Here is an 18,580-nt window from a genome sequence, read left to right as displayed (position 1 = left end):
TCTGTTCCAGGAGCCATCTATATTTCAGTATCAGAAAACTAGTAAGATGTAATGTTAAAAGCAGTGATTCTTCCCCTGGGTTCTGAGAATATAAGGAGTCTCAGGAAGAGTCAAGCATTGTGTGCCTGGTGACATTACTGATCTCTTTGCTTTGTAGCCTCTCACATTTCTTTCTCCCTCTCTGCCCACAGACAGACCTCCTCTACTCTTCAGGAGTCTTAAAACTGTTCCTGAAGTCTCTAGAGGGCTCATCTCCCCTGTACAGTCTTCTCTCTCAACAAATATGCTTATTCCTAGATCTCATAAGCCATCAGGCCTTATTTTTCCCTTCAAATCATCCCCTTGGCTTGTCTGTCTCTGACATGACCACAGGGTTCTATGGCCACTTGGAACACAATTGATTATACCCCAAGATTAGATAAAATTCTCTAAAAAGCCCAAAAGTGATGGCTCAGTTATGTCAAACTTACACCAGCCTATCAACCACAGAGAGCTTTGGAGACGCAGGTAGCTTCTGCTGGTAGCTCAGCATTTGTGACCAGAAGAAATTCCTTCTAAAAATGTGAAGAGAAGAGGCATCAGCATTATTTACATCAGGACCCAAGAGCTCAACAATGCTCACACTTCACAGTGAGGAGAGCAAGCAGTCAAGTGAACAGCCATGAGAAACTAGAGTTTTAAGGATAATTACAAAGTCAGGCAGCAAAATAAATATAGAAATTTGAATCCAATTAATAATAAAAATACAGATAGCTCATGTTTATTTCGTGTATACAGTATTCTAGACACTAGACTTAGTGGCTCTTGTGGATTTTCTCATTTAATTCTTTTCTTAAAATTCTTTAGGAGGTGGAGAAGGGAAAAGGAGGGGGGGAGAGAAAGAGAGAGAGAGAGAGAGAACATCCCAAGCAGGCTCCATGCTCAGTGAGGAGCCTGACATGAGGCTTGATCTCATGACCCTGGGATCATGACCTGGGTCAAAATGAAGAGTCAGATGCTCAACCTACTGAGCGACCCAGGAAACCCTCATTTTACTCATAAATAATTGAAAAGGTAGGTATTGTTGCTATCTCTTTCCTTTTATTAGCTGGGGACTCTTAGACTTCAAGAGGTTAAGTGGCTTCTCCAAGGTAAAATGACTGATAACTCAGTTCGCTGGAATTTGAACCATGTTCTCTTTGACCCTAGAGCCTTACTTGTAAGCCATTATACTTTATTGCCTTTCAAGATGGCTCTGAATACTGTTACCAAAAATATCTTCTGGGGGTTCATAAATTACTAACAGAAACATATTCTCAGAAATGCAGCAATGAAATAGTAGTAAAATAGAGGCAGATGCTAGAAATCAGTTTTATGGAAATCATTAGCCATCAGATAGAAGTGAGATAGGGAACTCCATTCATAACAGTGCATTAAGAAGGTAGCTTAATCTATGAAATGCAGATTTTGGAGTTGAAAACTGTTTAACAGAGGCTCTTTCTGGCTTCCAAACTTTTGTCAAGGGAAATGAAACCATCCCACTTCTCATTTAGGAACAAAGGAGAAAAGGAAATTCTCTTAGAAATACAATATTACTAATTTAACTCCCTGTGGTAATGTTTAATAATGAACTGCTAAAATGGAAAAGAAACATCAATTTTTCCTAATTAGAAAGTGTCCCTCCTCATACTATAGCACTGAAAAACAGTTATAAAAGAAGCTAATGGGTCCACAACTTTTAAAAATTGTTTTTTTAGGTTTTAGAACCAGAATACGCATGCAGGTTTTATTTAAGCCAGGATCTAGACATATTACAGGAAAGGAAGTTATGTAAAGTGGGGACACCACATGAAAAATGGCAGATAGGTAAATCTTATATGCAAAGTGTGTCTTAAACACTTAATTTAATCCGTATGTTTGATACAAGGCAAGACTGAGTTACTTAAGATAAAACATAGGTTCGAGAGGGTTTTGTCAAAGAATCATTAAACATGAATGTTTTAGAGAATTATATGTACTTACTTTGAGTATTTAAAATTTTATCCTGTCAACAGCATTTTGAAATATAATTAATACACAAAAAACTGCACATATTTAATGCATACAGGAATTTGATGGGTTTGAATATGTGCATACACCCTGTGAAATCATCACCACAATTAAAGTAATAAACATATCTATCAACTCTGAAAATTTCCTCCAGCCCACCTTCTTTTTTAAAAAATGTGAATATTTTAGAGCATTGAATTTATTTACTTTGGGCATATAAAATTTTAAACTCTCGTCGTATTCTCGTCATATGTATTTTCACTTATTTACTTGATTATGTATTCAATGAGTCAACAACAAATACCGGGTACCCGGTAAGTGTCAGACCCAGCTCCACCATTTATTCGGCACTTTCAGAAAACAATATCTGTATGGAATTCCTTCCTTCTATGCTTCACATTATGCCCATTTTGATATGGTGCATGTGGATGCTGCATGTATGTGTGAGACCGTGTGTGTGTACAGGTGTGCACGTGCATGTGTGTGCAGGCACAGGGGCTCAGATTCTATGAATGGAAGGTTAGTACATCTACAAGGTAATACAGCAGATTTTATTCCTCACTGCTGCTTGTGCAAAGATTATCTTGGCATTAAAAAAACAAATATCTGAAGGCAAAATCACCAAGATGTTTTAAGGGAAGTTTTCACAGCCAGCACCTGTTTCTCACTGTGGTTTAAGCAATCATTTTTCCAATTCCCTTTGAGGTTTTACAGTTCTCTGTTAAGCTGTGATAGCCCTTTTAAGTTTACATTGTGGGTTTTAGTATTACTGCCCAGATTAGGTCCACCCATTGTTACAAAAGCTGTACAAATACAGAATCAATTCCTTACTTGACATCTAAGGAGAAAAAAATCTTCAGTAAACTTTAAGGGAAATACACGTAGTTTTGCTTCTGTATTAATGACAAATATCTAACTACATGACAAAGGTGATCCATAGTGTCAGATAATTTAATTAATTTAATTATTAAATTATAATGAAAATTACCAAGCTAAACGACAAAAAAAAAACCCCAAAACTCTGAAGTTTAATGGGCTCTATACTCAAACTGAAGTAATTTCTAAGAGACAAAAAAAAGAAAATCATTGAACTGAAGTAACATTCTGCATACCAGAAACATGTGGATTATGCACTTATTAAAAATACATTTAAAAAAATTAACTTCCAATGTTAATGGAAAATTTGTGCAATAAAGATCCTCAAAAAAGATCAAACTATTTTGTTACCTCCTTATACTGCCCTGATAGTATGCATGATTCAAGGTGTAGACAGAAGGTTTCTGCCCACTAAGAATATAGCCGGGGGGCTGAGAAAAGACTCAGTAAAACAAAAGATACCTCTGCTACAAAACAACCTGCATTATTTGTATCATTGTTACCAGTAAATAACACACATGTGTTTCACTGTCATTTATTCATAATAGATTTAGGACAATAGCCAACCACCATCATATTTATCATAGGAATCAATTTATCTGTAGATTCAAGATGTGCACTGAATAACAAAAATAAACAAACTTTTTACAGAAGGAGAAGATACAAATAAATAATGGTATATCCACACACATACTGTTACAAAATCAGTCAATTAAATGATAAAACTTAATGCCTGGGGAAAGTGTTCATCATACAGTATTAGTAGCAAAAAGCTGGGGGAAAGGTTTAACATTATGAAACCAAATTAGGAATTAGGAAACCAAAGTAGGAATTAGGCCCAAAGTTAACATTAGGGATAATATTTTATTAATAGAAATCTAATCAACACTTCTGAAATTTCAATAGTAGGCTTTATTAACAGCCACTTGCTGCCGTCACATATGCCTCATATGTTAAAAAATGAAATATCATGTGTACATTTTGTGTTTGAATGACTTGAAGAACGGGTGTGTACTTTTTGAAATAAATAGGAAACCAGATTCCAAGTGGATGACATCACATTCAGGGACAGTTTACTAACATGTTAGGAACCAATTAGGTCATGTTCCAAACAAGAATGCTTTTCCTATTTGATTCTATTCTAAACCTGGACTATGTTGCCCGGGCCACAGGGCTCTTCTCTAAGCGCACGGTGAGGCTTACTTTCGTAGGGAGGAGAGGGCCTCTACATCTGAATACGTGAAAATTAGGTGGGCGCAACATTGGAGGTGAGTCCGAAATTGGCCAGAAGTTAATGTAGTTACGCTTTTGTCCCACTGTCTGTCATCTCTCCCATAATATCACCAAAAAGGGGTCTGTTTCCTTTCTTAGTAAATATCACTGACACACATCTGGCAACTTAATCCAGGAGACTCTCCCTGTGGTTCTGTAAGTCAAATTCACCTTGCACCGAAGCATCCCTTGAACTTTACAGTTTAAATGTGGTCAGGCTGCTAGCCTGATTCCCACAGGATTTGACTTGTAGGGACTGGTTTCATTGGAACTAAAATACAAGTTAACAACCACAGTGCTGGTAAAAGAGTTGATCTCTAAGTAAATCATCCCATCTCACTGTGTGGCCTTTTGTGAGAGATAGGTCTCTGTATATTTTAGCAGCATATTCAGGCTTATTCCTATCTCTCTTCAGAAATTTAAAATTTAAAGAATCACTACCACCCTGTTTGTCTTCTAGCTCTCTGTGTGATGGCAGTGGCTCATGAGCTTTTTGCACCAAGTCCTTTGACTGAGTTAGAAAAACGGCAATACATGTGTTTACAAAACGTTTACATACAACATCATGAAGTTCATAGGTAATTTCAAGTGTGAGCAGGACCTCCGTCTAGAAGCTCTTGCTCTAAGTACTAAAATGTGTAAACAGATTTCTATAGTAGAGTGGGGTTGCATTTACGTTGAGAGTTATGTTGATTTTCTGAGAAAATTCCATAACTGAATCCTGTTTGCCATTAATTTACATGGCAATTGCAGAGTTACATATCTAAGTAACTTATTTTTATGGAAAAATAGAATAAAATGAGACATGCACAAGTATGCCTGAAAAACAGTAACTTTTTAATATCACATTATCAATAAACAAGAAATTCTGAAATTAAAAAACTTGTTGAGAAACACGATCGATGGAAAATTTATCTTAATGAAAAAATTCTCCAAGAAGCTTAATTTTTTGAGAGAGAGAGAACAGGGGAAAAGGGACAGAGGGAAAGGGACAGAGGGAGAATCTTAAGCAGGCTCAGCATGGAGCCTGCTACTGGGCTCCATCCCACAACCCTGGATCATGACCTAAGCCAAAACCAAGAGTTGGATTCCCAACTGACTGAGCCACTCAGGAACCTCTCCCTATAAATTTTTTTCAACAAAAATTGAGTTTATGTTCATTGTGATAGTTCCAAGGAACTCTATCTCAAAATACACATAGCTATTTACCTTCTACACATACAGGAAGGGATTTCTGGTAGCGGATTTGGCAACACTGTTGAATAGCTTGTAATGTGAGATGGCAAGACATTAAGCAGAATACTTCGAAAAGTATATGTATCCCTTAGGAAGAGCCTCATTGGAGCAAATGCCCGAGGACAGAGGTAAGAGTAATCTTTTTGACTGAAATATCTGCACATAAATATAGAGGTCAATAAACAAAATGAGGATTGAAACAGTAATAAATTGAGAAACACAATTTTATAACTATGACAAAATGAGTATAATGAAACTGATAAGATGAGCACGGAGATTGCAGGATATGTTCCATTTAAAGAAGCAAAAAAGGTGGGGAGGGATATTTGGGAAAAGAAGGGAAGATTTCAAAATGTTGCTGGATGATGCCTATAGATAACTATGTCATCTAAAAGGTTTGGGATTTTTTTTTTCCTTATGTGGATAAGGAAATAGGTACTGAGGTGAAATGTAATATTTCAGGAGGATCTCAATTTAACGAACATACTGTCTACTCTATGGTAGGCTCATAACTAGCTGCAAATGTTACACGTCGCCTTAGACGAGCGCCTCCTGACGGTTGTCCACAATCTGCTAAGGGAAGACTAAGTCAAATCTAATGATTGTGTTTACAAGGCACAAATGATTACTTAACACCTACAGTGTACCAGCCACCTTGCTTAATACTTCACCGATGTAATCTAATTTTTAGTAGTGGGACTCTGATCTCTGAATTACTTTGAGCAAAGTGGGAAATCAAGATGATTAATAAATGACCAAAGATCATATTGTTAGTTCCAGGGTCAAGTTGATTTTAAAGCCCCTGCAAAACAACACAACAGAACTGGAGTATAATCTACAAAGCACATGCTTAATAGAAGCATCACAAATATGTGAAGGCATTTCAGGGGAAGTGACATTTGAATGAGGTCTAAAAGGATGAACATGTGTTTGCAAGAAAAGAAAAGGTGAAAGACATTTAACTCAGAATAAATGACATTTATGAAGGCACTGAGCTGAGGCAATGCATGGAAGAGACAGCTGATGGAATAGGCTGAGTAGAGTGGCTGGACTGGAATCATCATTAAGCTGTGTTTACTTTATTGCCATATTGATGCGATATCGGGAATACTTGAGGGAGCACGGATCTGTGTTTTAGATGCATCTTTACAGAAAAAGTCAGGGGTGCCTGGATGGGTGGCTCAGTCGGTTACTCGATTTCAGCTCAGGTCATGATCTCATCATCGTGAATTTGAGCCCCATTTTGGGCTCTGTGCTGAGGGTGGAGCCTGCTTAGGTTTCTCTCTTTCCCTCTCATTCTATTCCTCCCTAAAGCATGCCTGTGTGTGCTCGCTCTCAAATAAATACACATTAAAAATTAATAAAATAAAAAGTGATGTGTGTGTTTGGCAGAAAGGGAGCTGGAAAAGAGGCAACAGTAGTGCAGAGAGAGTAATAATGGGCAAGAGGAAAAAATTCTGTTAAGAAGTTGATGATAAAGCTTGAAAGACAATGATGGTCTAAGCTAGAGCAATCAGAGTGGCTACAGAAACAGTTGAGTCAACAGTGAAACTGACAGTGCCGGGTGGTTGACAGATGTAACGGTGCGGTTGGAGAGAAGAAGGTTTAGAATGCTTTACAAGTTAATAACTTGGTAGATACTATTAACTAACAGAAACAAAAGAAGAAAAGAAATTGGGAGAAGAGTCGGTAAAGGTGAATTCCATTTAAGTGGAACAGAAATTGGGAGAAGAGTCGGTAAAGGTGAATTCCATTTAAGTGGAACAGAACCGGACCTCCGAAGAACAAGGCTGGAGGTATGGAATGTAATATAAGCAGCATATGGATGGAAGTTGAAGTCATAAAAGTGCAGGGGTTGAGTCTGGAAAAGCATATAAGGAATCAAGAGTAAGTAGAGAAATCAGCACAGGAGGTACTGGAATGTGGCACTCAGATCGTGGGTCAGCATGAAGGCATCCTGGGAAACAAGAATAGGAAGAGTTTCGAGAAAGAGGGTGGCTGGTGGCATTGCATATCCTTACTGGCAGTCATCAGTGTAATATACATTCCTTTTTCAGAAGTCGGTTGCATCAGCACGGGGTTTCAGGGTTCTGGCTCGCTTGTAGTTTGCAGTTGACAATGAGCTCCATGTGCACCAATACTTAGATAACTCTACCATGTCAGTGCTTCTCAAAATTTAATGTGGACATAAATCAGTATGAGGCTTGTTAACATACAAGTTCTAAGTCAGTAGGTCTGTTGTGGGGCCCCGAATTCTGCATCTCTAACAAGCTGCAGGTGATGCTGAGTCTAGCAGTACCGGAACTTCACTTTCATTACAAGACACTAGAACGGCCAATGCGAACACAGGCTGCTTTGACAGGAGCACTGCATCCAGATCTGTGATTTGTGATGCAAGTTTGACACAAGCAGATGAACACAATAATCACGCCACAACATACGAAGTTTACTAAAAGCACGGGTAAGCTTTACTTACAGAAGTAAAGAAGCTTTACTTTACACAGGGGGGAAATCTGTAGGTTGTTTCCCAATATTTGAAGAAGATCAGTTTCATTGTTTCACTGATCAGAACCTGCACTGATGAATGGACATTACAGGGAGGCAGATTTGGTGTTTGAACTGGTCAACAGAATCCTGACCCAATGGGTAGTGTCTTCGCTCTCTGTGAATGTTTTCATATGACGTTTTATTTTTTTTTTTTTTACTTTTTTGATGTTTTATTTATGCTTGATACAGAGAGAGACAGAGCATGAGAAGGGGAGGAGCAGAGAGAGAAGGAGACACAGAACTGGAAGCAGGCTCCAGGCTCTGAGCTAGCTGTCAGCACAGAGCCTGACACGGGGCTCGAACCCATGAATGTGAGATCTGACCTGAGCCAAAGTTGGAGGCTTAACCGACTGAGCCACCCAGGTGCCCCTCATATGAAGTTTTAAATGGACATGCTGGGAGAACTCTCAAAAATCATCTATTTTGGACTACTCACTGATTTAATGGATGAAAAAGAGAGGTTGAGATTTATATTAACACACAAGTTATTAGAAGTCCAATGCGCTATCCATTGCACTACGGAGTATTAACACACAAGTTATGCTGTAACGTTGGTTATTATACTAAACGCTTGACAACTTCAAAGGCCATTTTTTTTACTCTATCTTTTACATTCATAAACTGGATCAATTACATACAAATCTTTATTGTAGGGGCCAATTTTATAATCAATTGGTTAAGCAAACAAAAAGGAAATTTAGTGATTTTTTTTTTCTGTTTGGTGGGGGTTTCTGAGACATATTGGGAATTAGCATCTATAATATCGGGACACTATTTGGGTAACTAACCACAGGTTAAACGCAGTTAAAAAGCTGCAAATCATCTCATCGACCAAGTGAAAAGTTGAGAGATCTTAGAAAAGTAATTTGGATATTGACGTCTACATTCTTTATTTAAAATTCATTGAGAAATTATTAGATGTGAGGTCTTAGGCTGGTTATTGGTGCTATTTATGAATTTATTTCTATGAGATGAGTGTGGGACTGAAGGCTGCTTATAAAGCTTGAGGCAGAGAGGGTCTGGGCTGAAAGGTTTAAGACATTCCTTGCTGAAGTGTTTAAGTACCTCTGGACCAGAGGTTGATCAGCTGTAACTGCAAAGGTGACAAGTTGGCATATTAGGGACTTTATACATCCATTATCATACTTGATGGAAATAGCAATAATCTGGGGATGGAAGGTAGAGGGTTTCATGACCTGCTTTGATACCAGGATTTTGCTGGGAACTTATGGTTTAGGTTTTTTGAATAGATATTGGAAAATGCCTTTGATGCAGTCTAAGGTGAAAAATGAAGTTTGCTTTTTAGAAAGAACATAGGCTTTGTTTATTCATAGGCTAATTTTAAAAGCAGATGCATATGCATGCCAAATAGTTTGCCTTTTCCATGAATGAAAACCAAGTATGAACCTCATGATATTTTTCAAGTGTTTTTTTACATGTCTGTGTGTGATGTAGTGTAATTATTCAGTCATGTCACACTCTCACTTCCTGGCTCCATCTCCAGCTGCAAAAATTAACATGAAAAACTGTACACACATGCACCACACACACACGCACACACACACTTTCCACAGAAATAATCACTGCAAACTCTTTAAGTATCTTTGGGTAAAAAATAACTTAAAAACTGGGCTCAGTAGATTAAGCATCCAACTTTGGCTCAGGTCATCATCTCGTGGTTCACAAGTTCAAGCCCTGTGTCAGGCTCTGTGCTGACAGCTCAGAGCCTGGAGCCCGCTTTGGATTCTGTGTCTTCTTCTCTGTTTCTCCCCCACATGCACACTCTCTCTCTCTCAAAAATAAATAAAGCTTAAAAATTTTTTTAAGTTTAAAAACAAATCACTATGATTTATCACCATGCCAGTGAAGACTGCAATAAGACTTAGGCCTTGTTAACACTTTGTGTGCCTTTCTTTATTCCAACAGCAATGATACGATATATTGTCAAAACAGATAAGCCTTATGTATTACAGTATGATTTTGAGCAAATCATTCACCCTATGCTTCTAAAATGTATGACAGTGATCAAATTTTCTTGATTAAATTATTGCGTCTTCCAGAAGACCTCTAAAGATATTGAACATAGAATTAATCACTTGAAGCCTTTTTATTTTATACTGTTTTGATTAAGGTCAGGTGATTTTCACATTGGAAAAGCACAGCAGCCCCTCAGATACCAGTGCACTGATAAGCTAGGCTGGAAGGAGCACCCTCAGCTTCCTCCCAGATCCGTCTGTTCCAATGGTGGCAAATCAAGTTTTCAGATCACAGCTTTCGGACTGGAAACAACCCAAATCAAACTCTAGCCAATAAATTATTCATGTTATTCCTATTCTCCTTGTCACAGATTTCTTTCCTGATAGATATGACCTATAGTTGCTCATCGATGAATACTATTTGAAATTAAAAATGCCAGTCTGGAAATTTGGAAGATAATCACTACCATAGGTACTATCTTTTAAAAAATTAGCATCAAAGGATTAAGAGATGTTAATTTTATTCCTTGTACAAGTTAATTATATGAAAAAATAGGAATACATCTTATTTTCCAGATTTTGGAGGGAACCACTTCTCAACAGTTGCCTATTGCTTATAATTAATGAATATATAGACATTTTAGCTCTGTCAGAAGCTAAGTTATTTTGTACAAAGGATATTTTATATACATTTTTCTCTCTGGGAATATCATTGGAGCTGGTTGTCTATCAGTAAGTCCAGCAGTTACTCAAATAACTATTTAAAAATGATAAAATTTTTTTTTTCTTTTTTGGTAAGATCTTTTTTGATTACATCAAAGTCTCCTCTGACTTACATCAGAGGTATCAAGTAAGGGCTTAATCCTAAACTTTCCTAAAAGAACTAAATTCTATACTTCTTAGTAAAATATTTGCTTACTGAATGGAGCTAAGATCATGATAAAATTTATAATAAGTTGATTTTTTTCCTAAACAGGAGATTAAACAGTACTTGTACAAAACTGTTTTAAAGTCAGCTTAGAGAATTAATGTACTTCCTCCCCTGAATTTTGTGGAGGACCTTACCTCACAACAAAAGAGAATAAGATGAAATCTCTGTTTTGTCTACAAATGGGCAAAATACCGACAACCCGCCTAGGACTGAGTACCGTTAAGACTTTTTAGATAAAATCTGTAACAAGATTGAAATAGAAAATACAAAAGCTTTTATGGGCCATATTTTAACTTCATAAGTAGAAAACAATGGAAACAGCTTATTTCAGTAACAAAGAACACAACTTTAAGAAAAAATTAAATTATTGCTAAAATCATAACAATTTGTCACATTTAAATATTACCTAACATAGGAACAATACAGTGGAGGAGAGTTGGGCTGCAGAAACCAAAGCCCAACAAAGAATTCATTTGCTAACAGCATCCAGTGAGAGACATGCTTCCTCCTATAAACTTCAGAGGAGGGGAGTTTAAGAATAAAAGAGTAGCTTTATGGTGAGGCTTAGGGTAATTCCTATTCCAACGTCTCTTTCTGAAATATGGATCTAAGCATCCTCAGGAATCTGGCTAACTTTGAAGGGGTGCAGTCAGAAGAGGTAGTATTATCTTTGCTCTGCTCTGAGTAGAGAGAGGGGGCAAGGGAAAGTTGTTTCTGAGGAGATTCGGATGAAACATGGAAATTGAAAAGTAGATACTGATGCCCTCAGATGAAAGGATAGCCTCGAGGTCTTCACACTGTGTTATGAGTAAGATCTGAAACCTATTTGATGTGTCCCCCTCTCTCACTCCAAGAAGAATGGACACATGCCTCTGCCACAGCACATCTCAGCAAAGGACGTTTTGAGAGCGAGCTGAGTAGAATTCTTTCATCAAAGTTGCACATTCCAAGTGCTCTCAACCTCCTTCCTCCAAAAGAAACAAAACTAAAGAAACTATAATAGTTAATCTTCAAACTGCCATCCCACTGGCAAACAAGGGTTAGACAAGTAAAAATGGAATCAAGAATTCACTGTTCTCACATCAAAGTAAACAGTAGTCTGGACACAAACTATGCATTAAGTAAATTATCAGAAAGCAATGTAAAGGCATGGAAATGATGCAAATAATGTTATGTTTAAACAAAAGAGGGGGGAGGGAAGAAAGGAGAGGAGGAGAGAAGGTGAGGGAGGAAGAAAAGGAAGGAGGGAGGGAAGGAGGAGGAGAGAGAGAGAGAGAGAGAGAGAGAGAGAGAGAGAGAGAGAGAGAGAAACAAAGTTGGGAAAGAACAATAAACTAAAAAGCCGATGTAAATTCTCCAAAGGACATCATGCTATAAAGAAGTTTATTAAAATATAAACAGTTACTACAAAATATTTTTAATGCTTTTATATTAACTAAAAGTTTATTAAAACATAAAGTAAATAATATAATTAATAAAAATAAAGAGGTGGGATAAATTGTCAGTTTATTTCTTCTTGTTTCTTAACAGTATATTAGCAGATAACGATTGAAATAAAAGTGTTTAGCAAGTGTGCCCATGCTTTTAATGTTTTCAATAACATTCCCCCCCCCCCACAACTTTAGTGGGACCGTATAGAAACATTTTGTGTTGATGGGATATTTTCCAAAGTGTATTTTTTTGTTCCATTTCAATTTATTTTGTTCATAGTTTCAAATGAAGACAGAATTGTCTTACTAAAACATTGTATGTACAGTATGGCCTCATTTATTTATTTATTTATTTTTAAATTTTTTATTAATTTTTTAAATTTATTTTTGAGAGAGAGAGAGAGAGAGAGCATGAGCAGGGGAGGGTCAGAGAGAGAGGGAGGCACAGAATCTGAAGCAGTCTCCAGGCTCTGAGCTAGCTGTCAGCATAGAACCTGACGCGGGGCTCAAACCCATGACCAGTGAGATCATGACGTGAGCCGAAGTCGAGGCTTAACTGACTGAGCCACCCAGGTGCCCCTCATACGGCCTAATTTAAATGAAATAATACATATCTATTAGTCAACCATTGCCAAATAATGTTGCATGCTAAACACCCACAAAATCACTGTGGCTCACAAGAATCATTCATGTGTCACCCAGGCACTTGGGGTTGCCTGCACGTGGCAGGACTTGATACCATGGCACTGATTGGGTTTAAATCCCCACCAGGTCTGTTTTTGGACTAGGGAGCTCTCTGGAGCACATTCTTCTTGGGGTGATGGCAAGAATCAGAAAGAGCAAACCCAGATGTACAAGCACATTTGAAGCCTCAGCATGTGTCACAGGCACTTGTATCTTGCTGCTTAGAGGAAGTCAGATGGCAAAGACACATTCAATTGGGAAAAGATACCCCAACTACCATTAAGATAAAGGCATAAATGCTGAATACAACAAGGGGTGGAGTTGAGACCAATCATTCCCTGTATCACACCACCCATCCATTTATCTACATACCTATACCCACATAGAGAGAAGATAGATACAATTTGCACAAGGGTGATAGAATTGTAGATGGCCTGTTTTCTTGTTTTGTTTTGCTTTTTTAACTTATTCCTCTGGGAGTGGGTATGTCTTATTTTTAAATTTAAAAAAAAAATGTGTATTTACTTTTGAGAGAGAAAGAGAGAGAGAGCACAGGCTGGGTAGGGGAAGAGAGAGACGGAGTCACAGAATCTGAAGCAGGCTCTGGGCTTTGAGCTGTCAACACAGAGCCCAATGCGGGGCTTAAACTCACAAATTGTGAGATCATGATCTGAGCTGAAGTCAGATGCTCAACTGACTGAGCCTCCCAGGCGCCCTAATATTGCATTGTAATTAAAAAAAAAACAAACAACAAACAGCTTTACTGGATGTAATTCAAATGCCAAAAAGTCCACCCTTTGAAGTGTATAATTCAATGATTTTTAGATATTCACATAACTATCACCACTATCTAATTTCAGAATATTTTTATCACTACAAAAAGAAATCTTGTGCCCGTTTATAATCATTGCCATTTATCCTTTTCCTCTGGACCCTGACCAATATTAATAATATACTATCCTACTCTAAGGATTGCTTATCCTGAACATTTCACGTAAATGGACTTATGAATTATGTGGCCTTTTGTGAATGGCTTCTTTTGCTTGGTATGTTTTCAGGGTTCATCCATGTTCCAGCAGATATCAGCATTTCATTTCATTCTATTGCCTAATAATTACTAGTACTCAATCATATGAATATACCACATGTTGTTTGGCCATTTATTAGTTGGTGGTTTTTGTTTTTGACTATTATGAAAAATAGTTATGTATTTTTCTGTGCAGGATTTTCAATTCTTTTGCGTATATGCCTAGGGATAGAATTACTGATTCATATGTTAATCCTTTGTTTAACCCTTTGGAAAACTGCATAATGGTTTCCCTGCATGGCCACATCTTGTAGTCCCCCCAGCAATTTATAAAGCTGTCCATTTCTCTACATCTTCATCAACACTGTTGTCCTTTTTTTTTAATTATTCTTTTTATTCTAAGCCATCCTAGTAGCTGTAAAGTGTTTCTTTATTGTGGTTTTGATTTGCATTTCCCTAATGACTAATGATGTTGGCCATCTTTTTGTATTTCCTGGCCATTTGTATGCTTTTTTTGGTTTGATTTTTCAGAAATGTGTATTCAAGTCCTTTGCTCATTTTTCAATTGAGTTAAGTATCTTTTTATTGTTGAATGTTAACAGTTTTTATATATTCTGGATATAAGACCTTGATCAGATAGATATTTGAATTGCAAATATTTTCTCATTACTTAAGTTATCTTTTATTTTTATTGTGTCCTTTGAAGCGTAAAAGTTTTAATTTTGATGATGCTCACTTTATTTTTTCTTTTGTTGCTTGTGCTCTTGGTGTTATCTCTGAGAAACAACCGCTTAATGTAAGGTCCTCAAAATTTTTTCCTATATGACTAAGTGTCATAGTTTTGTCTCTTACATGTAGATCTTTCTTTTCGAGTTAACTTTTTGTATATGGTGTGAGGTAAAGGTCCAAATTTATTAATTTACATGTGGGTATCCATTATTCTGCATGTGGTTATCTTGAAAAGGATATTCACTCACCAACGAATTATCTTCACATCCTTGTCGATATCAAGTGACCATAAATGTGAAGGTCTATTTCTGGACTCTCAATTCTGTTCCATTGCTCTGTAGGTCTATACTTTTTAAATTTGCCACAGTATTCTGATAACTCTGTAGTAAATTTTGAAATCGGGAAGTGAGAGTCCTCCAACAATGTGGCTATTTTTCTAGATTTTATTCCCACTATTTTGGGTGCCTCGCATTTCCAAATGAATTTTAGGTTCAGATTTCCAATTTTTTTTTTTAAAAGCTGGTTGGAATCCCATATATGATTTTTAAAAATGATAGTTATTAATCTTAAAATAAATTTTAAGAATTAAAATTTAGAGAATACTAAATTTCTTCATTAAACTTTGCATACATTTATACTAAGATTCACTGTAACGGCTTGGTGATTATGAAAGAAATTGGATTCAGTGTATGTGGCTGGGCAAATGCTTTCTAAGGTAGAGTCTGAAAGTATGTATTTAACATTTGGACGGACAGGAGAGGAAGTTTTTGAATTGGTTAATGTAGAAACAGTGCTTCAAAAAGAGAACCCAGTGTGTATGAGCATATGCAGGAATATTGGTGTTTATTGGAAACTATGAGTATTCCCTAGAATTGTACATTGGGTTTGATGATACAAAGTGAGTCAAAAGAGGTAAATGATGTAGAGATTATGAATCATCAATCGCTGATGTCTGCTTCACATCTTAAAGACTTAAATTATGACTCACAAAAGTTAATCATACTATAGAATGTCTCGAAAATATGAATAATACATAAATGATTATTAAATGTCCCTAACTTGAATAGAAGTGCTATCTGAGATACGGCTGGTAGAAAAGTCATTAACTGGAAAACCAAACATGTAGTTTCAAAGCACTACTAAGGAAGAAAATCACTTCTATCACTTAAAGTAACAAAGAACATCTTCATCTGCACATTTAATGATGGTGCCAGGTGCCCAAACATCACCAGTAGACTGGATCGATTGCAACTAAAAAATACCCAGCACCCATCTACTGACTCTTCCGTTTTACAGAGTAAGGTGCTGACATTCAGAGACATTTAGGATCTCCAGGGGGCCTGATGTCATATTCACGGCTACATTAAAAAAATCATTTATTCATTTGTTTGGTAGACTAGGAGTCTGAGAAATCAAAATGAGAGCCAGTAACTATAAATTGACATTATCTATAACGGCAATATTCCTGGGAGCACGTGGGAAATGCATTTGAGTTGAGACTTGAAAGGAGCTACTGAGACAAGTAAGCAAAGGAAAGATGCTTTGAGAGCAGTGTATGCCAGCCCAGGGGTGTGCACAAATATTCCTATTCTCATGAAATTGTTACTTATTGACTAGGGCTGTATGTTAGGCTTGATGGTGCAAAATGAGCAGAAACAATGAGATTATAATAAATTCTGAGTGCCATGCAAAGAATTAAAATTTAATCCTACGGAGTTCAATTGTAAATTTTCCACCCCAGTAACATAATCAGATTTGTTGGAAGGACTTCCCCTGTCAGTTGTGTGCAGGGTGGATCAGAGGGGAGTGAGACCAGGGGCCAGAAGAGTGGGGAAAGGAGAGTGGGCAGCATAATCAGAGGGAGTCATGTGGCTTTGAATCAAATCTGCAGCTGCAGAAACGGAGAGGAGAGGTAGACACCAACACAAGAGAGACTTCTGAGAAGGTAAAAAGCCAGGAGGACTTGCTGACTGACTTCATGTGAAGCATGAAGGAAAAACAGGATGTAAGCAAGAGGTCGATTATATTTTCTATTTTCTACTCCTTCCTATGAATGTAAAGGATTGTGATTATTTATAACTTTTAAATGTATTTATAATATGTAATTAAAATAGATTAAAAATCAGTCTTTTTGGAGATCAGGGTATTTCATTATATTAAATATACGATATGAGGTTAAGGAAGACGTGCATGTTCTGCCTTTCCTTAAGTCCAATCACAGGCTTAAGTAAATGCACCTGGAGAGAGGGATGCAGGGAGACTAAGGAAATGAAGTCAAGGTGTTTTCACAGCATAAATTTTCACTACTTTGTCATTTGTGCTTTCCCACAGTGCATACACTTTTTGCTAGATAAGAAAGGGAATGAGATACAGAAATGAAAAATGTGGACATGAAAGCTTGCCTCGTGCCAATTAAGGATTGCTCTTTTATTTTAATAAAAACCACAAGGTAGCAAATCAGTCCATCTCAAGGGGCAAAGGCACAATCCAGTATATCACTTATAAAACACATGTGGTCAATCAGACGATATTTTTCTGGAATTTTGAAAAGTTATGGTCACATGTGCCATTAATGGCCTGTTTTTTGTTTTTTGGGGTTTTTTTTTTTTTTTTTTTTTTTTGGTGTCAAATGCACAATAAGGTCTATGAATAAGTAAGCCCAAAGCAGATCTTCCCACTCACTGGCAACAGCATGTGGGACTACCTTCATAGAGTAATTTCTTTTGGCTCTCAACATTTTATAGGTAAACAAAAAAGAAACATTCACAAATAAGATGGAAAGAAGGCATTCCATTCAATGCTGGGAAGCGCTGGATCACAGGCAGTTACACAGGTCATTTACTGTCTGATTCAGCGGAGTCCCTGCTATGCTAATGCCAGTTTGCAAATTGCCAAGAGGGAGACACACTGCACTGCATTTTCCGGGAGCACGGTGCACTACACCTAGCAGGCCTCTGCAGGGCTGGGACAAAGCCACGAGGAGGTAAGTCAATAAGGCAGCATGTGGACGTTTCTGTATTTGTTCTCCATGTGGTCGGGTAAGGACAGAACTGCTGGATGGAAAAGTACCAAGAAAGGGTACCGCCCAGGCCTACAGGCGCAGTCTGAAGATAGCAAGGCTCTGGGCCCTAGCCTTCTGAGGCAGGTGGAAAGGCAGAGATAAGATATAAGCCCTGAAAAAGAAATCTGCACCTGAAGGTGAGGACCCACACCTGTAAGTGTGCTGTATTAGGTATGTTTAGTCTGTATGCCAAATCAATTTATCCTCCGCACCCCCCTCCCAAATTTAATAGCTGCCATTGAAAATGAAGGCAGTGGAAATATACAAGATTTTTTCTTTTTCAGTTTCACACTGCCATATGATTGATCACTAAGTATTTCATAAATCACATACAACTTTCAAATCAGGTGCAATGTAAAATACCAGAAATCAGTATCAAGACCAGGGAGAAAAAGAAAAGCGCTCCAAAACATTGGAGACAAGAGACAAGGAATCCTCAACGCTTTTCTACCTGTCTTTTGAATGGGCACAGACCTTTGCCTAATGGAAATCACGGTAATATGATCTTCACTGCCTTGGAGTTCAAGACAAATCTTGTGTGTGAGCACACAGATACACACACACACACCTACCCGCATCTCCCCAAAATAGCCACATCGTTTTTTTATTTGGTGATTCAATACATTTTTAATTCAAATAGTCACCACATAACCTAGGCACAATATTAAGCATTGTACAAGCAAAGTAATTTACTGATTTTCATTTCAATTGACAAAGAGTACAATAAGTGAATTGGTTAAGGGATATACTTCTGTACATAAAAATATCCATGTATTTATACAA

General features: G+C 37.3%; 1 long non-coding RNA gene across 2 annotated transcripts in view; it reads left to right on the top strand.

Moving 5' to 3' along the window:
• The first annotated feature begins 4,066 nt into the window (after positions 1-4,066).
• Positions 4,067-18,580, top strand: part of LOC115291946 — a 32,944-nt gene continuing 18,430 nt past the window's right edge. For both annotated transcript variants that reach the window (XR_003908737.1, XR_003908736.1), the window contains exons 1-3: positions 4,067-4,172; positions 5,401-5,540; positions 17,481-17,719. This is a non-coding gene — a long non-coding RNA (uncharacterized LOC115291946). The remainder of the gene's footprint in view (positions 4,173-5,400; positions 5,541-17,480; positions 17,720-18,580) is intronic.

Source organism: Suricata suricatta, chromosome 1 (assembly GCF_006229205.1).
Source record: "Suricata suricatta isolate VVHF042 chromosome 1, meerkat_22Aug2017_6uvM2_HiC, whole genome shotgun sequence".
In the NCBI taxonomy this organism is placed as follows: domain Eukaryota; kingdom Metazoa; phylum Chordata; class Mammalia; order Carnivora; family Herpestidae; genus Suricata; species Suricata suricatta.
The sequence above is the reverse complement of the archived record's forward strand: the minus strand, read 5'-3'. Positions and strand labels throughout refer to the sequence as shown.